Source organism: Sciurus carolinensis, chromosome 4 (assembly GCF_902686445.1).
Source record: "Sciurus carolinensis chromosome 4, mSciCar1.2, whole genome shotgun sequence".
In the NCBI taxonomy this organism is placed as follows: Eukaryota; Metazoa; Chordata; class Mammalia; order Rodentia; family Sciuridae; genus Sciurus; species Sciurus carolinensis.
This window is the reverse complement of record NC_062216.1, coordinates 91,776,287-91,798,739: the sequence shown is the minus strand read 5'-3', so window position 1 is coordinate 91,798,739 and position 22,453 is coordinate 91,776,287. Positions and strand designations below refer to the sequence as shown.

General features: G+C 35.6%; 1 protein-coding gene across 4 annotated transcripts in view; it reads left to right on the top strand.

Annotated features, from left to right (window-relative positions):
- Positions 1–22,453, top strand: part of Lmntd1 (lamin tail domain containing 1) — a 448,551-nt gene that overhangs the window by 245,204 nt on the left and 180,894 nt on the right. For all 4 annotated transcript variants that reach the window (XM_047548966.1, XM_047548968.1, XM_047548965.1 and 1 more), the window contains one exon: positions 17,270–17,418. The gene's annotated coding sequence lies outside the window, so the exon portion shown is untranslated. The remainder of the gene's footprint in view (positions 1–17,269; positions 17,419–22,453) is intronic.

Sequence of the window (22,453 nt, the reverse complement as noted above, 5' to 3'; positions counted from 1 at the left end):
CTATTTGTGCTATGAAAAAAACCCAAAATGCAAATCACATTTATAGGTAACAAATATTTCCATTGCGGAATTGCAGTTCCTTTCAACTTAGCACATGTCTTTTAGCGTGTGGGGACCTAGTGACTACATATATGGTGTTTTTGACTCAAATCATTTCTATTCTACTAGCCATCAGCCTGTCAAATATATCTCAGAGAATCATTTGTATATCTCTACAATGCTTCAATTCCATTGTAGAACAACATTTGGAAAACCCAGTCTGGTTAGTTTGTTAGAGAGACTTCTGACATTTGATCTTTTTGCTAAATTCTTGGCACTAGCTTTAAGGCAAATAAGAATTGAGTTGCTTGGATTAGTAAAACTTTGAAGTTATTCCTCTGTTTTTAACACTAGTACTTTAAAAATATAAATTCCATGCAAGAACAGATAGCTTGTATATCTACACTACCTTTCAAACATCATTTATTTTATTCTGGACATTGATTATACTTGATTAAGTGGCCTATATCAAATTACTTTGGCTGTATTTACAGTTATTACATTTACTTCAAAGACTGCTTTGAAGAAATCTATGTTATCCACTGGTACATTCCTGAAGAGAATGATATTATCTTGGCTGAGACTTTCTTTTTCATTTGTTTCAGGAAAATTTGTACTCGATTGTTGAAGCATTTTTATTATGGCTGCTTTAAATCTTCACCATGCAATTCCAACATCTGATTCACGTTGAGTTTTCAATTGATTGTCTTTTCTCATGCAGATTGTGATTTTCTCAGTTCTTGGTATGACAGGTGATTTTCAATTGTATTCTGAATAATTTGTCTATTATGTTAGGAGGCTGAGTCCTATTTAAATCTCATTAATTTAGCAGGCAGTCACACTATTTAGGTTTAGCACATGGATCTTGGCCAACTCTTACCTCTTGTGCATCCAATAGCAGTTTAATTTTCCAGAGACTTCATGGCATTGTTTTTGGTCTACTTAGTTCATCTGGTACCACAGGTTCTCAATAATCTCTGCTGGTGCCTGAGGGGGTGAAGAGGTTTCCCCAGGCCAGGCTGCTGGATCTCTCTTGATATGGGAGGGCCATAGGGGAATTTCCCTTACTAGCCCTCCCAAAGTGCCACATATCTCTGGACAGAGACGGGCAATCTTGAGCCTGTGGGGACAAAGAGTTTTCCCAGGTCAGGATGCATGCTGCTGCTGGATCCCTCTGGTGGGTTTCAACTGTCCCACCACCACCTAGGTGTCTCTAGGTTGTAAATGCAATTTTTAAATGTAAATCAGTCCCCCTTTTCTATAAAATAAAATTAATAATTACTGTTAAGCCTGATAGTATCATTAAATACACAAATGTACAGCAAGTATTTCATGGTTTTTATTTAAAATTTTTTCACTCACAGAAAAATTGGATGAATAACACCGAATACTCAGATCCTTATCTGGAATCACTTTCTGCAGGAATGGCAGATAAAATATAGGATTTCCAGTTAAATTTGAATTTCATATTAAAAACAAGTATTATTTAAGTTTCAATATATATGTAATATTTCAGGCAAACTTATGTTGAAAAAATTATTTGTTGTCTCTCTCAAGTTCAAATTTAACTAAGCATCCTGTGTTTTTATTTGGGAAGTCTGACAGCCCTAACTTAACCATTAACATCTGGCCTCACTTGTTCCAGTCTTTTCTCTCTATATATTTTTCCTTTGCCAAACCATCTGGGGAACATTTAAAAAATATAATTCCAAGCAGGTTTTATATGTGTATATGAAGCTTTTTTTTTTTCCATTGGCATTTGAAACTACATTTTCCATTTGTTATTATATAGCACTCATTCCTCACCCTTGCCTGGACTCTAGGCTAGTTCTAGTGTACACCCACAATGTAATTACAAAACACTTCAAGTCCTATCACAAAAGCAGATGCTGTCAACAATAAAGCAACCCTCAAATGGCCTCTGAGCACGGTTCTAAAATTGATGCTTATTCAAGCTGAGGGCAAGCATTCTGTGACAACTCCTATATTAACTAAGCAACTATTATTGTTTGGTTCTTATAGATGTTCTAGATTTATTCCATTTCTTTAGTATGAGAAATCATGCCCAAATTGTTCCTTATTTAGAGATATCCAAATTGGTAGGTAGTATAATGGAATGGTTAAGATCCCGAGTACAGAAGCCATAGTCATGTATTGAAATCCTGTCTCCCATCATCATGGATGGTCCGAGGAAGCTATTTAACTTTTTCTCATCTTAAGATGGAGTGAAATGTCTACCTTATGCATTTGTTGCAAGGCATCGGAGAGCACCACGCATGACACACATGTTGCCATGTTGCTCTACCTTAATTTATCAGACTTTTGTCAAAGCCAATTTTATATTATGTGTTCCCTATCTTTCCCTGGAAATAATTGCCACACTTTTATTTTGAAGACTTCTAAACCACAGTGAATGCTAACAACTGTCTTCTTTTAACATAACTGAAAACTATGAAAATAGATTGGAGGGTAAAAAGGATGAGGTCTCAGTTGTGTTCTTAGACACTCCACCCACACAGACATGGGTCAGAGACCACCAACTAGATGACAAATAGTAGAAAAAAATTAGTTCCATCAAACACCACATGGAGTATATTTGCATGTGTGCATGTGGGTGTGTACACACATGCACTAGTGATGAGAAAATGCTAAAACATTTAAAAGTTTATGTGCAGTGTATAGAAAATGGTTTTTCCTTCACGGTCCATATTAGTCAGGTATTTATCATGTCGACAAATCTAGTTTGGGCCATCAAATCTTTAAGAGTGTGGAGAAATTGAAACATATTCGGAAAAAAAATCACAAATATGCAAATGTTATATGGAAAAATTTTAAATTAAAAGAAGGTCTAGGATGATTTGGTTTGTTTTCAAGAATAAAAATGGATTTTCATGAAGACTCTTATCAACTATCTCTGTGTCCACACAGGACCAAACACAGGGAAAGACTTTCATTAAGTCTTTTTTACTTTGCATAAAGAAGAACTTCTAGAAAACTCTGTGGTAAAACTGTAAACTCAACTTCTGAGTTCAGTTATGGAATATGTAATGGAGGATTTTTGCCTTAAAGCTTTCTAGATAATCACCAGCCCTGGCCATTTTCAATTTGGCATCTTCCTAAAAAACAAGGAACTGTACAAAATGAATACCAAAGTTTCTTTCCAGCTTTGAAATATAGCTAGAAAATAACAAGAGAGGCTGCATATAGGAGATACATTGCACAATTTAAAATCTGCTAGAGTATTGAAGAGATGGGTCAGTCACAATGTTGAGGCGAGTATTTTGGCATGCTCTGGCTGTCACACTGAGCACAACATGAGACCCATCAATCAACTTCTAACAGACAATTCCAGGTCAGCCAGACTGACAAGATTTTTAGTGCTGATTACATTGGATTTGCATTTGCTATTATGAAAGAAGACAACCCACAATTTCTTAGGACATAAATCAGCATGCTTGCCTTGACCAATTACTAGTGAAGCAAACAACAAAAAAAGTTGTCATTAAATTAACAATTCCCAGTATGGATGGGAATGTTTCCCTTATTAAATTCAGAGTGGATTCATTGCATGAACAATTTTGGTGTGGTGGCGCTCACTTATTATAGATTACTGACTTTCAGTGCCTGGCTGCCAAAATACTTTGGCTCATTCTCAAGGCCCAGCGATTGCATAAATTTTTCCTTTCCTCACACTCTACAGCCACTAATGATATCTCTAGGTTTCTTTTCTTCTCATGTTAAAACTATTACTTTTGTCTCCAGGCCCCTTAGAATTTCTGTGTACTATTTTTTTCCCTGAATTATATTAACAATGGTTCATAGTCATGTATTGATTTTTTTTCCTGGTACTTGGGATTGAACCCAGGGGCTCTCTATCACTGAGCCACATCCATGTATTGATTCTTATGTCCCTCCCTAGAATGTGTGCCTTTGTCCCTTTTCTTGGCTTCTCTATTTTCTTAACCTATTCACAACCTCAGATACCCATCTTCTACAGGTCCTTATTTCCCATTTCATCTACACATCAACTGGCACAGACGTTTGTAAATGAAATGTTTATTTTTTAATCAGTGTTTATTGACACTGAGCAGATCTGAAGGGCTCTGTTGACTGTATGAACAATCAAAACAATAATAATGAGGTCAACCAAAACAAAAAGAAAAGCACAATAAGGCAGAACTTCATCTCTCTCATGACTGAGGTCTGGAAGTGGAAAGCCAGGGCAGGTAAGGAAGCTGCAGCGTTAGAAGGTCTGGAACTCCTTCTGTCCAGTCACTCTGCCCTCCTTAGCACAAGACCTCCTGGTCTGGTGGGTTGTCCTGGCTTCAGCCATCAATCACATCTGTATTCCAGGAAGCAGGGTGGAAGCAGAGAAGGCAGGGCAAACTCCTTTCTAGACCATTTCCTAGAAATCCCACACAACATTTCTAGTTGATTTGCATTGGCCAGAACTTAATGTGAATATGCCCAGCAGTAAAGGAAGTTGGGAAGTGCAGTCTTTTATTTCAGGTGACCATAAGGCCTGCTAAGTATCGAAATTCTATTATCATTGAGAAAAGAATCACTAGACAATGGACAATGAGCAATCTCTATAACAGAGCCCAAATACTGCTTTGGCAAGAAGGGTTAAAGCCAGATTCAGAGATTTAAACTGTCAGCATGATGTGGGCGTTTCCCTTTGGTAACTGTGTACCAGAGGCTATTTGAAGTGCTTCATCATAAAATCCTCAAGAAAATCTGGGAAGAGGTTGCCACTATTATGTTTTAAGTTTGAAGAGTCCCATTTCATAGATGACAAGACTGAAATACATAGGAGACAAAAAAAAAAATACCCAAGCTATACAGTTAGTTCATAGTAAAACTGGTAATTGACTCAGTAATCAGATTCTTGGATGTGTACTCTGAACTATACTGCTGTGTTGCCAATAAAGCAGCAGAAGATCATTGCCTTGCTAAGAATTTTCATCATAGACCATGGCAGAACCCTTACAAATTCTGTGGTGTCATCTCTATTTTGATTGTGCTCTCTCTCTCTCTCTCTCTCTCTCTCTCTCTCTCTCTCTCTCTCTCACACACACACACACACACACACACACACACACACAAAGTCCCTCCCTGTATGTAAAAAAAAAATTAATATCTCTGCCTTCACTTGGGCATGATAGGTAATTTTCAGGGTTGCTATGAATCCTACAATTATCTAATGGTGACATCCTGCTTCTACTTCATCTTTCATTTGTCAAGTGTCCTCTTTATTTTTCTGCTTACTGGAAATGTGGAACTGTGTGAAGTTTATTTTAATTAAGTTCAGTGACTGCAGTGCATTCATTCTTTTGAAGTACTCTGTTCTTACAGCTACGTAGGACAGTTAAGATACATCCATGATTCAAGATGGTGCTGTCAGTCCATTTAGCTGGGGAAATAGCCATGTCATTGTGAAGCCTTGTCAGCTCAGACCCAGGACAGATGACAGGCTTATTGTAGAAAACAAGATTAAAAGGATTTAGGGGATTGATTTCAGTCTAGAGAAAGACGTTCTATTGTTTTGATTGCATGGGGAAAAAAATAAAAATTTTAGCCACTAGACAGTGACAGATATTTGGCAAATTGGAAGATATACCTTAGTTCACTGGGTGTCAAATTAATGGAATGCTATCTTAAGGGAAAAATAATTTCAAAACTATCTGTTTTTTAAAAAAATCCATAGTTTTTTCAAACACAACTATTGTATTACCTTCATAAAAAATCAAAACCTTCTTGTCAAGGTCCTTTGTATAAATATGTAGTGTTGGTTGAGGTGAGAAATAGTCTTCTTTTGAAATAAATTATGAAGGATAGAGAAGATTTAATGCTTTTGGAATTCATTATTATTTCAGACTGTTCTGAAGAAGGAATTTCATAGCTCTTTGTTTCCATAAATCATGTTATAGTTTTTCAGAAAGAACTGAAAGAGAATGAAATAAGGATAGAGATAGCTTTTAAAATGTTTATTATTGGAATTGTCAAAAATATTAAGAGTAGAGATAAAGCTATTGTGATCTCCCATGTAACCATGACTCAACTTTGAGAGTTACCAAACATGTCTGGTCTTGTTTTATCTCCACATCTACCCTCATACCCCTTCCTTTCAACATACTGGATTATTTTGGAATAAGTATCAAATATCATCTCACTTACCTGTGTATATGATCATTCTTCAGTACCATGAAGATAGGTTCCAGGCCCCTGGTGACTACTAAAATCCACCAATTCTCAAGTCTCTTATATAAAATGGTATGGTATTGGTATATAACCTATGCACATCTTCCTATATAGTTTAAATATCTCCAGATTACCTATCATACCTAATAGAATGTCCATGTTTTTTAAATAATTATTACACTATATTTTCTAAGAAATAATTACTGGGACTGAAGTCTGTCCATGTTTACTTCAGATGCAATTCTTTCCCTCAATATTTTCACTGTGGCTAGTTGAGTCCACAAATGAGTAGCCTATGCATATGGAGAGCTGATTTTACCTCATTATGAACATGGGCAAACTATAGAGTTTTTGTTGTGTTTCTTAAACATATTCTCAAACTATTCTTGCCCAGAGAAAAAAACAATAATGGTATTGTGAATTTGATATATTTATTCACTCTTTTTCTCTCTTCTTTTAAAACGTTAGCACACTTAAGTCAGGATCCCAGCAGGTTCACATGTTATATTTAGTTATTATGTCTTGTGTTTTCAGTGTTTTTTTTTTTTTCATATATAGGTTCATTTTTCCTCTGTTTGATTTGGAATTTATTTACTGAGAAAAGTTATTTCAGATTATCTCACATTGTGGATTTTGCTGAAGTGTATTCCTATGATGTCATTATATTCCTAGGACCCTGGTATTTATGCAAATTGACCAGACTCAATTTGGTTTTTATCTTTTTTGCAGGAATATTTTATACATGGTTTTGTGTACTTTCTATTCTATCACATCTGGAGGAACATATTGCTAAGTTGTCTCTTTTTTGTTGATGCCAAAATTGATCAGTTTTTGTTAGGTTATGTCAACCAGATTTTTCCCTTATAAAGTTCCTCATCAGCTTTTCACCTAAAAATTTTAGTAGCTGTTGATGACAACCACCTAAATCAGCTATTGCATTGCAGATTTCAAAATCGAGATAGTTCAATTCTGTAATTTATTTTTCTTTTATTAGTTGGAATTCTTGTATAAAGATGAGATGGCTTTCCTATGTCTCCTCTGGTTGCCTTGAAGTGCCCTTTTTACCGTAGAGACATAGAAATGCTCGATTCTTCCTTTATCAGTTTTCAAAATAATGAGCTCATTCCTTAAAACACTTTCTAAATTAGTATTGTCAACAAATGATTCTTAATTTTAATATATCTAATAGATGTGACTTGCTCTAAGGAAATGTGCTGATTGGAGGAAGGCCTAGAATGGTTCAGGGACTGAGGTAGCTATAGGTATCCCACCCCACTGCTCTTCCTTCTCTTCCTCTTTCTTCATACCCATCCTATTCTTTCTAGAAGATCCCTTTAGCTTAAGCACAGTTGCAGTTTCCTTCTACTTTAGCTGGTCATGGCCTCCAACTCTATATACCTCTATGCCCCTCTGAGTATACTCCTTCAATTTCTGCATTGGCTTCTAATTGCCTCATTATCTTTGTTTCCTAATTCCAAATGCCTAGGAACAGGAAGCAGGTTGTTCAAGTCTATTCTATGTCCATGTCAGAGGTGATATGCCAATCTAGCATTGCAATCTAAGACTTGCCAGTCAAGTCCAGTATTAATTCTTGTTCTGATCAGTTTAGTGAGGGTGTAAAAAATGTTCTTAGCCCTATGGCCGATCATAGGTAACACCTTTAGCAAAGGGTGTTGAAAGACATTTTATGTTAAATAACATCTCATAAGTGAAGTACAAAAGATAGTATTAACTACATTCCCCTGGTAATACTTTTCCACTCCCCAAGTCAATTGCTTCAAATCTCTGGGTAGCCCCAACCCCACTGCATGCTCCCTGGGGAAACAGATGTAGTAATATTTCCCCATCCCCAAACCAATAATCCATGTTTCTACCTAAAGCTAAATATTCCACTTGAACAATGAGTCCATCCTTTTCCCCTTCCAAGGATTTTTTTCCAAATGTAATTAGTGTCCTAAAATACATTTCAGGTTGATCTTTCCTAATCTGAAATCTAAAATGCTCCAAAATCTGAAATTTTCCAAGTGCTATGAGACCACAACTGAGAAATTCCACCCCGTGATACTTTGCTTCTATACCATATTAATAAAATATAGTATAAAATTACTTTGGGGTGATGCATATAATATAAATATATGAAAAGTAGATGAATTCCATGTTTAAACTTGAGTCCCACCCCCAAGATACCTCATTATGTATATACAAATATTCCAGAATCCCAAAGAATCTGAAATCTAACACTTCTGGTCCCAAGCAGTTCAGATAAGAGATACTCAACTTTTATATGTTTCTACATGTGTTTATTGAGTGGATCTTCCCCCAAATGTTTTCACACTACAAAATAAGTTCCTTGTGAGAAGGATGCCATATGTTTTATTAAATACGGTACCCAGATCCAGCAGTTTGCCACATAGTGGGCTCTCAATTAACTTTTGTGGTCTGTTTGTCTAATTTGAGTATGGTAGCTCCTCAATACATAGTATGCCTTCATCTTTTATTCTCTTCCACTGATTTTGTTCAGTATTTATTTGGAAAAAACTTCTGTTAAAAGAAAAGTTTCTATAAGCAAAATATAAAAGAGCTATTTGGTAGAAAAACATCTTCACTTTGTTGGTCTTGAAAATTGTTAATATATTGATACGTGCATATTTTCTAAACATATGAACATGCTTTCCTGATATTTTTTCAAGACTTGTTTAGCTTAATCAATCGAGTCCAGAATGCCTTAAGATGAATTAGTTTTGTGTTATGTATATAGCACAAATAAAATACTTTACTCTTAGGAACCTTTCAATATAGTAAGATAACCAAAGTTGCATATGCAAGGATGTTTCCAACATTTTGGTTTATAAAAGGAAATATGTGAAATAATCTAAATGTCTTAATTAAAATTAGTCAAATATATTGTAATTGGTGAAGTAAACTGTTTATTATAGCAGTGGTGCAATAGCAAAAGAAACTAAGAAGAATCCAAATACCTATCAAATGTAGATCATTTAAATAAGCTAAGAATATGTCATTAAAATGAGCACTATGCAGCTATGATCACAAAGATATATTGTTAAATCTAACTTTTATCCCTATTCTCTCCCCCAATTTCTAGTGACACAAAAGGAAACATTGTTTTTAGTTTATGGTTTATTTTGGCATTTTGAAAATAAGCAAGTATATGTGTGTGGGTGTGTGTGTGTGTGCATGTGTGTGTGTGTGTGCACATGCATGCTTATAGTATCCCTCTTTCTTAGCTGTGAGATGGGATAGTAAACACATACTGAACACATTTGCTATTTTGCCACCATGAGAAGAGAATTAAGAACTGAATCAAAAAAAGATAAAATCAGCAGCTAAGGAGAAAGAAAGTCCAAATCAGGTTGCTGTCAGGACCTGTCAGGACCACCTGAATTTGCTTAGTCCTGATGCTAAAGGATACAACTAAATAGAGTATGGACAGCATAGGTCCCATATCTGAATCTTAAGAAACACAGAAGCCTTTGATTGGAAAATAATGTAAAAATGGTAAAGATAGAGAGCCAGATTCTGAATCCAAAAAAGAAAATTTATGTAAAGTCAATTGGGACCTTATCTCTGAAACTTTTCTTTCCATAAAATTCTTAGCATTTCAGATTTTCTGTATCCTTCATTTGCCTCCAAAATACTCCTGATTTTTTCCCCCTAGAGTCCTTTGTTTTCCTCTTTGTTGGCAAAGAGATGAGAAGATCAAAGTTGTTCCTTGGCTTCTAAAGTTTTATCCCTATAACTGCAGGTATAAAATGTTTTATCCTCTCCCTTCTTACCTGAGCATCTGGAGATCTGAGTTTTAGGTCTGATTATACCTCTGATCAGCCCTATGATCTTATATGCTCATCTTTCTTCTCCACTCACTGCAACTTATTTGCAAATAATATTATTTGCAAAGAAGGAGGCCCCAGAGGTGACCTCTAAGGCAAGAACAGAAAACATCTGGTATTCCTGCTCCCATCTCCCCTTCCCACCCAGTCTAGACTGGACTAGGAATCACTGTGCTTGTGTGTTCTCTTAGAAAATTCTCATGTTTGTCTTATCTGCTTTGAGATTTCTGTGATACCCTGAAAAAAAACTGGTAAATTTAATATCTCAATATCTTTACCTTTCTATCCTAGAAATCAGCTTCTACCCATGGATAATAGGTAGCAATCAGAAAAGAAAATTAATCTGAAGACTTTAAAGTTTTGTCTAAAAGCTTAATATCAGGGAATGGGCTTTATAAATTCTGACAGATTCTACCACTAAGTATTGCTGAAATAAGAAAATGACACCATTCAGTAAATAGTGAGGCAAATATTCTTTTCTTAAGGACCTTACAATTTGAAATAAGGACTGGAGCTATTGTGAAAGTCACTCAATCTTAAAATACACAGTCAACTATGGCTGTTCTTAGTACTGAAACAATAACCAAGAAAAACAACATCTATTTCCTCATGATTATTTCCATTGTCACCAGTCTGGTCCAGGCCCTTAACATTGCAAAAAAAGTTATAATTTGCTTTTCTTATTAATTTGTTTCACTTGCTTCCCCACACACAACACAATACACCACAAACGCTCATATTGGCCTTGCTGGGGCAATAGGTTATCACAGCATCTCTGGTTGAAACCCAAGCTCCATGTGTCAACTCCATGAGCCTCTGTGATTTGGTCCACACCTGCCTTAAATGTCTCTACATGAGCTTTCTGCTTAGCTCATTAAATCCTACAGTCAGGAAGTATTTATGGGGTCGTTGTTCTGTAGTAGGTTCTATGCTATTGTTGGGTATGCCATGAGTAATGTGTCTCAGAACTAATATTCAACTGGATCAGCTAGACAAGTAAATGGATAAGATACACTGGAATGAACTGTTCCACAATTGGGACCCCAAGGCAGTGGCAACTTACCCAGTTCTGGAGACCCCAGTAAGGCTCCCTGGAAAAAGAACTTGAGCCCTGAAAAACAGGTAGATTGCTGTGCTCATTGGCACTACATACATGAAACACCATTCAAGGCCAGCTCAAACTCAGTATGTGAAATGTTTCTCCCAATGCTGAGCTAGTAGTACCTACTGGTCTCCCCTCCTGCTTCTGAGCTACTCTATAATTAACTAAGTAATGCATTTATTCATTCCTTCAACAAATATATATTGTGTCTTATTATGAACCAGGACTACGCCCTAAAACCCAACAGTGAACAGTGAAGTCCCTGTACTCTGGTACTTAAACACTTCAATGTAATGAGTGTAAAAAGTATCAAACAAACAAAGTATATACTATGTTAGATGGTAGTATATCCTCTAGAGAAGAATAAAACAGGGTAGGAAATAGTAGGTGATGCTATTATATAGGGAGAAGGCCCCCCTGCTAATGTGACATTTGAGCAGAAATGTAAAAAGTGTGGAGGACTAAGGAAAAATTTCCAAGCTGAGGGAACATTGAGTGCAGAGATCATGAGACCAAGGGTGTGTTTGGAGACATAAGCATAGAGCTGACTGGGTATCACTCATTTGACTTCTCATGGGGTATCAGCTTGATTCACTACTGACCTTTCGTGTGGGTTAGAGCTGTTCCTCCCAAAAATGTTTTCAGGTATTGAAGCCAAGAACTGTAATTTCACTCTCTCTATTATGTTGCCATTCTCCGCACCTCCAAATCCCCTGGAGTTAGTCCAGCATCTTTATGAGGCCATCAGAGGTGTTTGCTGATTGAGGGAAGCAAGATATATTCATGTTCTTGATGAACTACATATGCTATAAGAAATTAGAACTTTCTTTACCTGCCTTATAGTAAGAGATAACACTCCATAACCACGAAAAGAAAAGGATCTGTGCTGGGGAGGGAGATTGTAGAAACACAGAAAGTATCCCCAGAGTACTAATTTCAGGAGTCTGAAGGTCTGTTTTTATGGCAAGAATGAACATTTCTGTGTTTCTGCAGATTTTAATGTAGTAGAGCTGCCTGGAAACAAGATTGGATAGATGCCTCCAAAAAAAGTGATTTAGTGAATTGCACTCTGTAGGTTGATTAAGTATTGATCAGGGCCCAGCCTGGGTCTGAAACCGCCTCGGAACTACCTTGTGAATAGGCCATAAAGCAACAGACTTGCCACTGATTTATCTGGCAGTCTCAGTGGGAATGCTGTGAAATCCTTAGGAATAAGTTCAGAAAGTTTGAAAATTCGCTTAAATGCTAAACTTTTTAAAGATCTACACTCCAAATATCACTAAGACAAATACGATTTTAACTAATGAACAAAAGACTTTGAACACACTGGATTCCCTCTTATTTGAGGTTCAAGAGGTACCTGATTTCATTGGGACTTCTTTAGGATAAGTTTACGATGCAAATTTTTAGTTGTCAAATTGAATGGATATCGTTGTAGAACAGCAATGTAGTCTGTGGACCCCTGGGGATCCTGTGCCGTCATATTATTTTCCTATGGTGTTAAGATGTTATTCTCTATTTACTGTGTGACATCTGCACTGATGTACAAAAAAAGCAAGGTGGATAAAAAGTCTGGTGTTGGATCAGGAACCAGGGAGCAGCACCAGTTGCTGAGCACTTCATTGCCTTGTGCTCACTGTGAGAAAAAGGTGCAAGTCTTACTTAACCCATGAAGTCCCAAGTTTTCAATTCTTCAAATACTTCCATGAAATTGACACAAATATATTAAAATGGGTTGGAAATCATAATCTAAAACTTACTTATCCTTTACATATATTTTCATATATAATATGGAAATAGACATATTTTTTCAAATTCACTGATCATTCACCTATTACTTTTCTCAAAAGAATAGAACTCTAAAAACATAATAGTTGTTTTAAAAGTTACCATAAGTGGTATATTTTTTGCTCAACTTAAGTTTTTATAAGTGTCCTGCATGTGGGACTATGAGAATTAATGGGTTAATAATTCCCCTGATAAAACAGGAAAATTTATTAAATCTCAACCTTAAGTACACATCTTTTTAATGTTCTATACACAGTAAGTGCTTCTTCTGCAAACCAAAATTACAATGCTTTTCTATAGGAGACGTCATTCTTTACCTTCAAAATGGAACAAAATTTTTACTGAAAAGAATGGCTACAGAGTATTGTTTTATTTTTAAAAAATGAATGAAGTGAGCCTGTCACTTCAAGGAAAATAACTGACATTTGTTGCCAATAATAAAATTCAAGCATTCAAATGAAAATTTAAATTTTGTTAAGTCATACCTATAACTGTGAGATTAAAGCATCTCAAAACTCAAAAGGACTTTCATTATGAGATCTGTTTATTGTGTGGATATTAATGAAAATGATACTTTCATATTGTTTAATGAAATGTAGCAACATTAAGAAGATCTGCATAACTCATTGAACCAGTATTTTTAAACAGCAATGTTACTGTTTCAAGTTACAAGATGATGAATGGGTGAAAGGTTCACTTAAGGAGTAACAGCTGCCAGTGGATTTTACATTGCACAATAAGAAAAATTTGTTGATAATGGTTTCAGACTCCACAATAAATAACCATTTAAAAATTAGCACTTGTGAAGTTTGGGTATAGAATCAGAAAGGAATAGTTACAATTATCTGAAATATCATTAAAATATTCCTTATTTTCTAATCAAAAGTCTGTGTTTTCAATATACTTCAAGCAAAACTGTAGCACATTGCAACAGGTGGAATGTAGAAGCAGTTATGTAAATCCAACCATATTCAATTAATCCAAACATTTATAATATTTACAAAAATATTAAAATGTGACTTTTTCCTAAAATTTTTGTTTTGGAAAATATTCGTTTTATTTTTAATAAAATAGGTTATTTTAATTAACATGCAATGAGGTTGTCACTATAATTTTTAATGTTTTAAAATTGAAATTAATTAATAAATATTTGAATATTCTTAGTTTTAACTTTCAAAAAATGTGAATATCAGCAAATAAATTGATACAGACAAGTCCCATTAGGGTATGAACTCTTTAGGCTAACATAAATAAAAACTCTTTAGGATCCTCATCATTTTTGGAATGTAAAGTTTTCTGAGCTCAAAATATGTGAGAATTGGTGCTATGCAAGTTTAATAATTATTACATAATGAATATCTGTATTTTATTCTGGGTTCTTCAGAGAAACAGAACCAATTGATTTTGTAAATTTGATGTAAATTCTTATGTAAATTCCATGTAATATATAAAAATATAATAAAATAGTTCATAATGTAACAGGTATATACACATCTATTTATGCATATTTTACACACATATGTAAAATATAAAATATATTTATGTTAATACTAAAAAATAAGGAATTGGCTCATGCAGGTATAGAAGTTAAAAAGTTCCAAGATCTGTAGCTGGAGATCCAGGAGAGTTGATGGTATAAATTTCAGTTCAAGTCTAAGGCTGAAGGCTGGAGAAGACCAATGTCCCAGCTAGAAGACAGGTAGAGAAAGAATTCTCTCTTACTCAGTGTTTTGTTCTATTTAGGCCTTTAACAGGTTGAATGAGGCCTGCCAACATTAAAAAGGGTAATCTGCTTTAATTAATCTGCTGATTAAAATGTTAGTTTCATCCAGAAACAGCCTTACAGATAAAAAATAACGTTTGACTCTATGTCTGGGCATTCAAATTGACCCATAACATTAACCCTCACAAGCAGCAAACCAACACAATTTCACTTTCCCTTGTTCCTATAAATGAATACATAGATAAGAAGAATCCATACATGCATGGATAAATGATTAGGTAGTTACATTTTTCCTGCTTCAAACCTGGGGATTAGGAGGTTAAGTTAATTGCAAGCTCAGTTCAAATCAAAGATGCCTGTTTATTTTCTCTTACCCATTCTTATTTCCTATTCCTTCTACCCCAAACTCAGCTCTTGTGATGTTTTCTGTATATCCTTTCTTTCTCTTCTGGTATATGCACTGGTAAAACATGCATATGGTTTTATGTTGCATATATTTCCATTTACATAAATGGTATTGTGATATATAGAATTTCCCCATATTTCATCTCAGCACTGTTAAGTTCTATCCTCATTATGTCATGCCAGTAAGAAAGGCCACAGAGACAACTCATTTGACTGATGTGCATTTTTCTCATCACACATATGCAGCTAGGGATTGGATGGCAGCGTTACATTTTACTTTTTAATAAGACAAATATGAAAAACCATCTTTAAGCTATAAAATTTATACAGCCTACTCCAAAATTACTTTACCATTTCTTCTCAAAGTTCATGTCATCATACAGCTTTTATTGGTGATCGCTGTGTAGTGCATAGTTTTTTGCACTGTGAAAGTATCCAAGAAACAAGAGCCAGACCACAGGACTTCAGAAATCTTGCTTTCACACTGTGATCTTGGGCAAGTTGCTTAATCTGAGTTGCAATCTCTTTATTCTGTAAAGTAGGGTTAAAAATAGTACCTCCTTCAGAGCATGACATAAGGATTAAAATTAATTCATATTTGTAAAATGCCTGGCACATAGGAAACATTACATTGGTGTTTGTGAAATGAAATGAAGGAAAAGAACCTGCCATCTAAGAACATTGACTTGTTCTTGGGAATCATGGTCTGCTTGACCCCTTGAGAGCATTTCTCCCCTTTATCTCCCTGAGAAAATATTCTTTATTTGTATTTATTTATTTATTTTTTGTAGTCATAGATGGACAGAATGTCTTTATTCATTTGTTTTTATGTGGTGTTAAGGATTGAACCCAGTGCCTCACTAGTGCTAGGCAAGCGCTCCGCCACAGAACTACGTACAGCTCCAGCCCGAGAAAATGTTTTCATATTAAAAAGTCACAATAGTTATGGATAGAATTAGTAGCATTTTACTCTGCTATTTTATGATCTTCATAGTTACTTAGAATGTTTAAAAACTTTATATTAATGGGCTGGGATTATGACTCAGTGGTAGAGAACTTGCTAGCATGTGTGAGGCATTGGGTACAATTCTCAGCACCACATATGAAAAAAATAAATAAAATAAAGGTCCATCAACAACTAACAATTTTTTTAAAACACTTTATATTAAATATACTAACTGTCCAAATTCTCTGTATATGAATCAGGAACAGAAATTTATAGGTCCAAAAGAATCATGTGCTATGTAGACTAAGAAAATAAAAGAATTGTGCACTTCAGATCAAATATAGAAAGTTATCAAACTCCCTAGTCCCCAAAGTCATCTTTCTTTCCATCAAGACATTGCAACTTCCATCTTCCCTTCTGGCCACAGAAAATGGAAATTCCCAGAGCCAGGCGCTGTGAAGTCAGAGCCACTACAATGGCATTCAGGTGCTTTCCATTACTGAGTAATTCCTGGCAAGAGGTGTTACATTTTCCTCTGTTTTTATTCTTTTCACTGATGACAATGTCATTCTGGAAGCACTAACTAGATATTAGAAAAAAATGAGCATTTGGGGGTTTGAAGAAGTATTTCAAGTAGAAGACCAACTGTGGGCTATACTTCCTAATTTGAAAATCAAGTTAAATTTAATTGTTCCAGACTGTTTTCCATGAAAGATGTTGCTAACTTTCTTTCCAAGAGTGCTTACAATCACTTACTTTTCAGGTTGGGTGCTCTGGGATAAAGCCAGATTAAGTCTGAGCTGTGAATTTTACAAATACTCTTGTTTAACATATAATCGATTTAAATAGAGCCATTCCACAAAATGCAAACATGGTAATTGGTGCAATTTTATTTTTTGTATGAAACAGCACACAAGAATATGCTAGCTTTGACTTTCTGGATCTGCACAGCAAGAAGTCTTGCAGAATAATCACTGAAGTTCAAATTAAAGCCCCAGATGGAAATACAAACAGGGGCCACCACTGTGCCTTTGTCATGCTTCGAAGCTTAGTTCTGGACAGAAATGTGTTTCTGGTTAAAATGTAATCATTTTCAATTCCTTCTGATCACTGGGTCATATTTGAAAGAAACAGCCTGAGGACTACAATTGCTTTTAATTACCACTGAATGTTGATTGAAATGATCATTTCCTTCCTATATGTTTGTGTTTTTGCAGAACCAACAAAAATAAAGATATGGCCTCTTTATGTTTTAAATATCTTTTGGGAAAGATCTTGGTTGGACACTACCCTCTGTGGATTAGAGTACCTTTGTCAGAACTGGATTTTCCTAATTTTCCTCACTAAGGATCACAGAAAGAGCAAGGTGAGTTTAACATCATCCAATGGTCAAACTTTTAAAAAAAAATTAGGTGGTGTTCTTTTTTATTTAGTAAAGTTCTAGGGAGTTTGCTTCTCCAATTAAAGAATTTAAAAGTGAGATACCTTGTACAAGGTTTTATTCTAATGCCACCACACTCCTACTTTCCCACACCTTTTAAAAAAATGAATGCACCAAGATTATCAAGATGGACAAGTAAAAAACAAAAACAACTCTAAAACTTCATGCAATACTTTGAAATTTTACATTAGTTTTGATCTTTATATATTAATGAACTGTAATAAATAACAACTGTTTCTCTCCTAAAAAAGTAGCCTAAAACCCAACAGGAAAGAGTGATATCCAAGATCCACTCAAAATAGGAAATAAATGGAAAATGCAAAGATGGGACGTGGCCTCACGTGATTTATTCTCCTGGGACTCAGTTCTGTAGAGTCCATGTAACTAAGTACATATGCTTTTTGATGTGTTTCTGATTATTTCAAGATTTCTATTACAAATTAGAGAAAAATATCTTAGAAATTTGATTCTATTGTAGAAATACATAAGCTCTAAAATGAATCCTGTATTTAGGCTTCTGCAGGGACCTTTGGCAATAAAGAAAGGAAATTTGTGGCTTTGTCTCACAGAGCAATATGTTTAATCAAGTCACAAAATGTTAGTTAACGACATTAGTTACAAAGTCAAATATAACTAAATACTTCAAATGCATCTAATTCCTCTAACTCAACTTCTCTGTGCTCCCATGTTCTCACCTGATAAGTGGCTAATTATAGGCCCTCCCTCAAGAGTTCTGGGTAGAATTAAATAACATAAAATGAAGTGTTTGGCACAGTACCCAAAACATACTCCCAAATAACAATTATTGCTTTTATGCTTGGCTTATGGCAACACACACAAGAAAGAAGGCCCTACCTTCAGGAATATTATCCTCTCTCTGTGGTTTTGATCACATACGTGAAAATTAAATATACTGGAAATTGAACTCTGATTCAGTAAGTCTAGTAAAATCTTTAGACCAGGATGTAAGAAGTTGTTAAGGGGTAGAGAGGAGTTGAACTGGACCATAAATGAAACAATTCAGACACTGAGAAACCAGGTGTGGTTCATTCCAAATAAGAGCACTGGAGGAAAAACTTTCATATTCTTGGGACTTTGGGAGATTTCTCTAGAACAATGAATATATTTCTGGGGGCTCTTTCTGCCTCTTGGGTAGTTTTTTCACATGTACATACTGATTAGTACAGAGTTGAAATGATAGCATTTGAAAAAAAGCATCAAGTTTCAAGTTTCCGCCTTAGTGTACTGCTTTGAAACCCCTAAAAATGTTGGTATTTAAGAGAGCAGTGCCTGAAAGAGGCAGGGTGGTGAGCTGAGAGGACAGCAGTAAAGGGTTCTCTCTCTGCTCTGTGCCCTGGACGCTGTGTTTAGGCAATGAGCTAGAGCAGTCTTGGGCCATGGCTCCTTGTGTTTCTTCTTTTGGTGATCACAGTCTTGTGGAATCTGTTGCCTAATGTCTAAACACTGTTTTTTCATATATTTTATATTTGTCTAAAGTAAAGGAAATCGGTTCCTGTTAATATATTCTGACCAAAAGCGGAGGTCCCCAGTCGTTTGTTTTTCTATGAGAGGGCACCATGTCTTTTTTACCTCATAGACCAAGAATTTTAGAGCTCAAGTGACTCTTAGAGGTCACCTAATCTAAGTCAATACTGGTTTCTGGTAAGTGATACTCCTGGAAAACAGATGCATACAAAAATATGCAACACAGGGAGATGTTTGAATCCAGCTGGGTCTCTAACAAGTCACACCACAACTGTTAAAATAGAATTGTCAGTGAAGGCATTAAAGTAGAGTAAAAAATTCCTGGGCATTGCCACCAGTTAACTTGTCTTTGGGAGGTGTTAGTGATTATCTAGGCAACACAACTTCTTCTAAAGGGTTTTGAAATGAAAATAAATCACAATTTTGTTCTGCTGGCTGTTGGTTTCCATTCCTATCCAGTGTTCCCACCACTGGATTCCTTCTCCATTCCAGGTACCATTTCAGCATGTGTGCCTCCAGGTTTTAACTTGCTACTTTTCCCCTTTATAAAAATATGTATGCAGAATAGTTTAAGATGGTCCCAAAGTATCCTCATAATTTTTACGAGTCGCATCTCAATCTTCTCCTTTCCAATATGCACATGCTTTAGAGCAAATTATTATCACATCATTTGAAAAAAGAAAAAAATATTAAAACTTATGGGGAAATAATTGATTACATGGTTTTTCCCATTTCTAAATCCACACCCTTATTTTTTCAATTACTCAGACTATTAAAGGACTTTTGATTAAACTGTGTATTAACCCTTTGCTATATTTTATAGAGAACAACTTGGGTTTTTTTTTTTTGGTACCAGGGATAGAACTCAGGGACACTTAACCACTAAGCAACATCCCAGCCCAGTTGCTTAGGACCTCACTAAGTTGCTGATGCTGGCTTTGAACTTGAAATCCCCTGCCTCAGCCTCCTGAGCCACTATAACAGACCTGTGCCACCATGCCCAGCAGAACAACTATTTTTTTAAATTATTAATTTATTTTTTATCTTTTACAGATTACATTTTGATTTATTGTACACAAACAGGGTACATCATTTCATTTCTATGGTTGTAAACGGTGTAGATTCATACTACTTGTGTAATCATACATATACATAGGGTAATAATGTGTGTCTCATTTCACAATTTTTCATACCCCCCATTTCCTTCTACATAATCTAAAGATCCTCCATTCTTCTCTCACTCCAAAATCTCCCACCCCCATTACATATCATCCACCACTTATCAGTGAAAATATTTGGCCTTTGGTTTTTTGGACTTGGCTTATTTCACTTAGCATGATATTCTCCAATTTCATCCATTTATTTGCATATGCCACAATATTATTCTTCTTTATGACTGAATAATATTCCATTGTGTATATATACCACAGTTTCTTTATCCATTCATCTTTTGAATGGCACCTAGGTTGGTTCCACAATCTAGCTATTGTAAATTGAGATGCTATAAATATTGATGTGGCTGCTTTACTGTAGTATGCTAATTTTAAGTCCTTTGGGTATAACCCAAGGAGTGGGATAACTGGGCCAAAAGGTGGGTCCATTCCAAGTTTTCTGAGGATTCTCCACACTGCTTCCAGAGTGGCTGCACCAATTTGCAGCTCCACCAGCAATGTAAAAGTGTGCCTTTTTCCCCACATCCATGCCAACATCTATTTTTGTGATACGATTTGTATTCCTGGTCATTTTGGTTTATTTTTGGTTTTAAACTTGACTTGGTTTCTTCTTTAATTGACTGTTCCTTTAGGGTAGTTTCTCCCTAAGCTGACTTGTATTGTTGTTTTTCACTTCCTCCTCACAAAATATTTTGCTGAGAATGTTCTGTAGGACAGGCTTTCTATTTGCAAATTCTTTTAAGTTTTGTTTATCATGGAAAGATTTTATTTCATCATCAAATCTGAAGGTTAGGTTTGCTGGGTATAGGATTCTTGGTTGGCATCCATGTTTTTTCAGAGCTTGAAATATATTGTTCCAGGCCCTTCTTACTTTTAGGATCTGGACTGAGAAATCTGCTGATATCCTTTTTGGTTTCCCCTTATAAGTACTCTAACACTTTTCTCTCGCAGCCTTTAAAATCCTATATTTATCTTGTATGTGAAGTATTTTCATTATAATGTGCCTTGGTGTGGATCTGTTGTAATTTTGTGCACTTGGTGTTCTGTATGCCTCTTGTATTCGATTTTCCATTTCATGTTTCAGGTTTGGGAAATTTTCTGATATTATTTCATTGAACAGGTTATTCATTCCTTTGGTTTGTATCTCTGTGCCTTCCTCAATCCCAATAATTCTTAAATTTGGCCTCTTCATGATATCCCATAATTCTTGGAGTTCTGTTCATGATTTCTTAATATCTTCTCAGCTTATTCAACTTTATTTTCAAGATTAAATATTTTGTCTTCAATTCCACAAAATCTATTCTGTTGGTGATACTTTCTATTGAGTTTTTAATTTGGTTTATTTTTTCTTTCATTTCAAGTATTTCTGTTTTTATTTATTTTTTCTTCAGAATCTTTATCTCTTTATTGAAGTGTTCTTTTGCTTTCTGCATTTGCTCTTTTAACTGTTTACTGGAGTGATCATGCATTGCCTGCATTTGCTCTCTTATATCATCTTTTGCTTCATGGATCATTTTAGTTATGCAGATTCTAAACTCTTTTTCTGTCATTTCTACTGCCATGCTGCCATTGGATACTATCACAATAGCATCTTGGTTTGTTAGGGACACTTTCTTCCCCTGTTTTTTATATTGTTTCCGTATATTCCCCTCTAGCAGTGAAGATCTGAGGTACTGAATTTTCCTCCCTACAGGCTTATTGTCACCCTGCAGTTTTCCAGGACCTCTCCTTTGAAGGGTAGATCAATATTAGCAGCACCCAAAACAGAGAAAATGCAGCCCTGAACCAAATATCCCCTATAAAGACTTCAGCATTATTATAATAAACAGGATGAGTTTGATTATTATTTATAGTATTTCTAGTGGTGAACGAAGGGAATGGGGAAGAGTGTAGGATGTAAGTGAGTAAACAGAGGTGCCTGTCAAAGGGCCTCCAGTCTCCTGTAGGTGTCTCAGGAAGGGAGCTGCCCCTCCAGTGATGGTAGCCACGCCCTCAGGAATAATTCAAAATGCCTGCACCAGCCTCCAAAGAGCCTGGGGAGCCGCAGCAAGGGCACACTGAGTCAGCATGGGTGGGGTGGGCAGGTGGGTGCGGCGTCTGGTGTCCATCTTTGGTGGGGTTGGCTGGCGTGGTGTCCCAGAACAAGTATTTTTAAAATAAAATTTCAAACATAATTTACATCTAACACTTCCTGGACTCATATGTTTTGAGAAAGAGGCTCTTGAACACTATGCACAGCTAATTGTGTTTAGCACCAGTGACTCGATCCTATCCATTCAACAATATCCATTTTAGACCCAAAG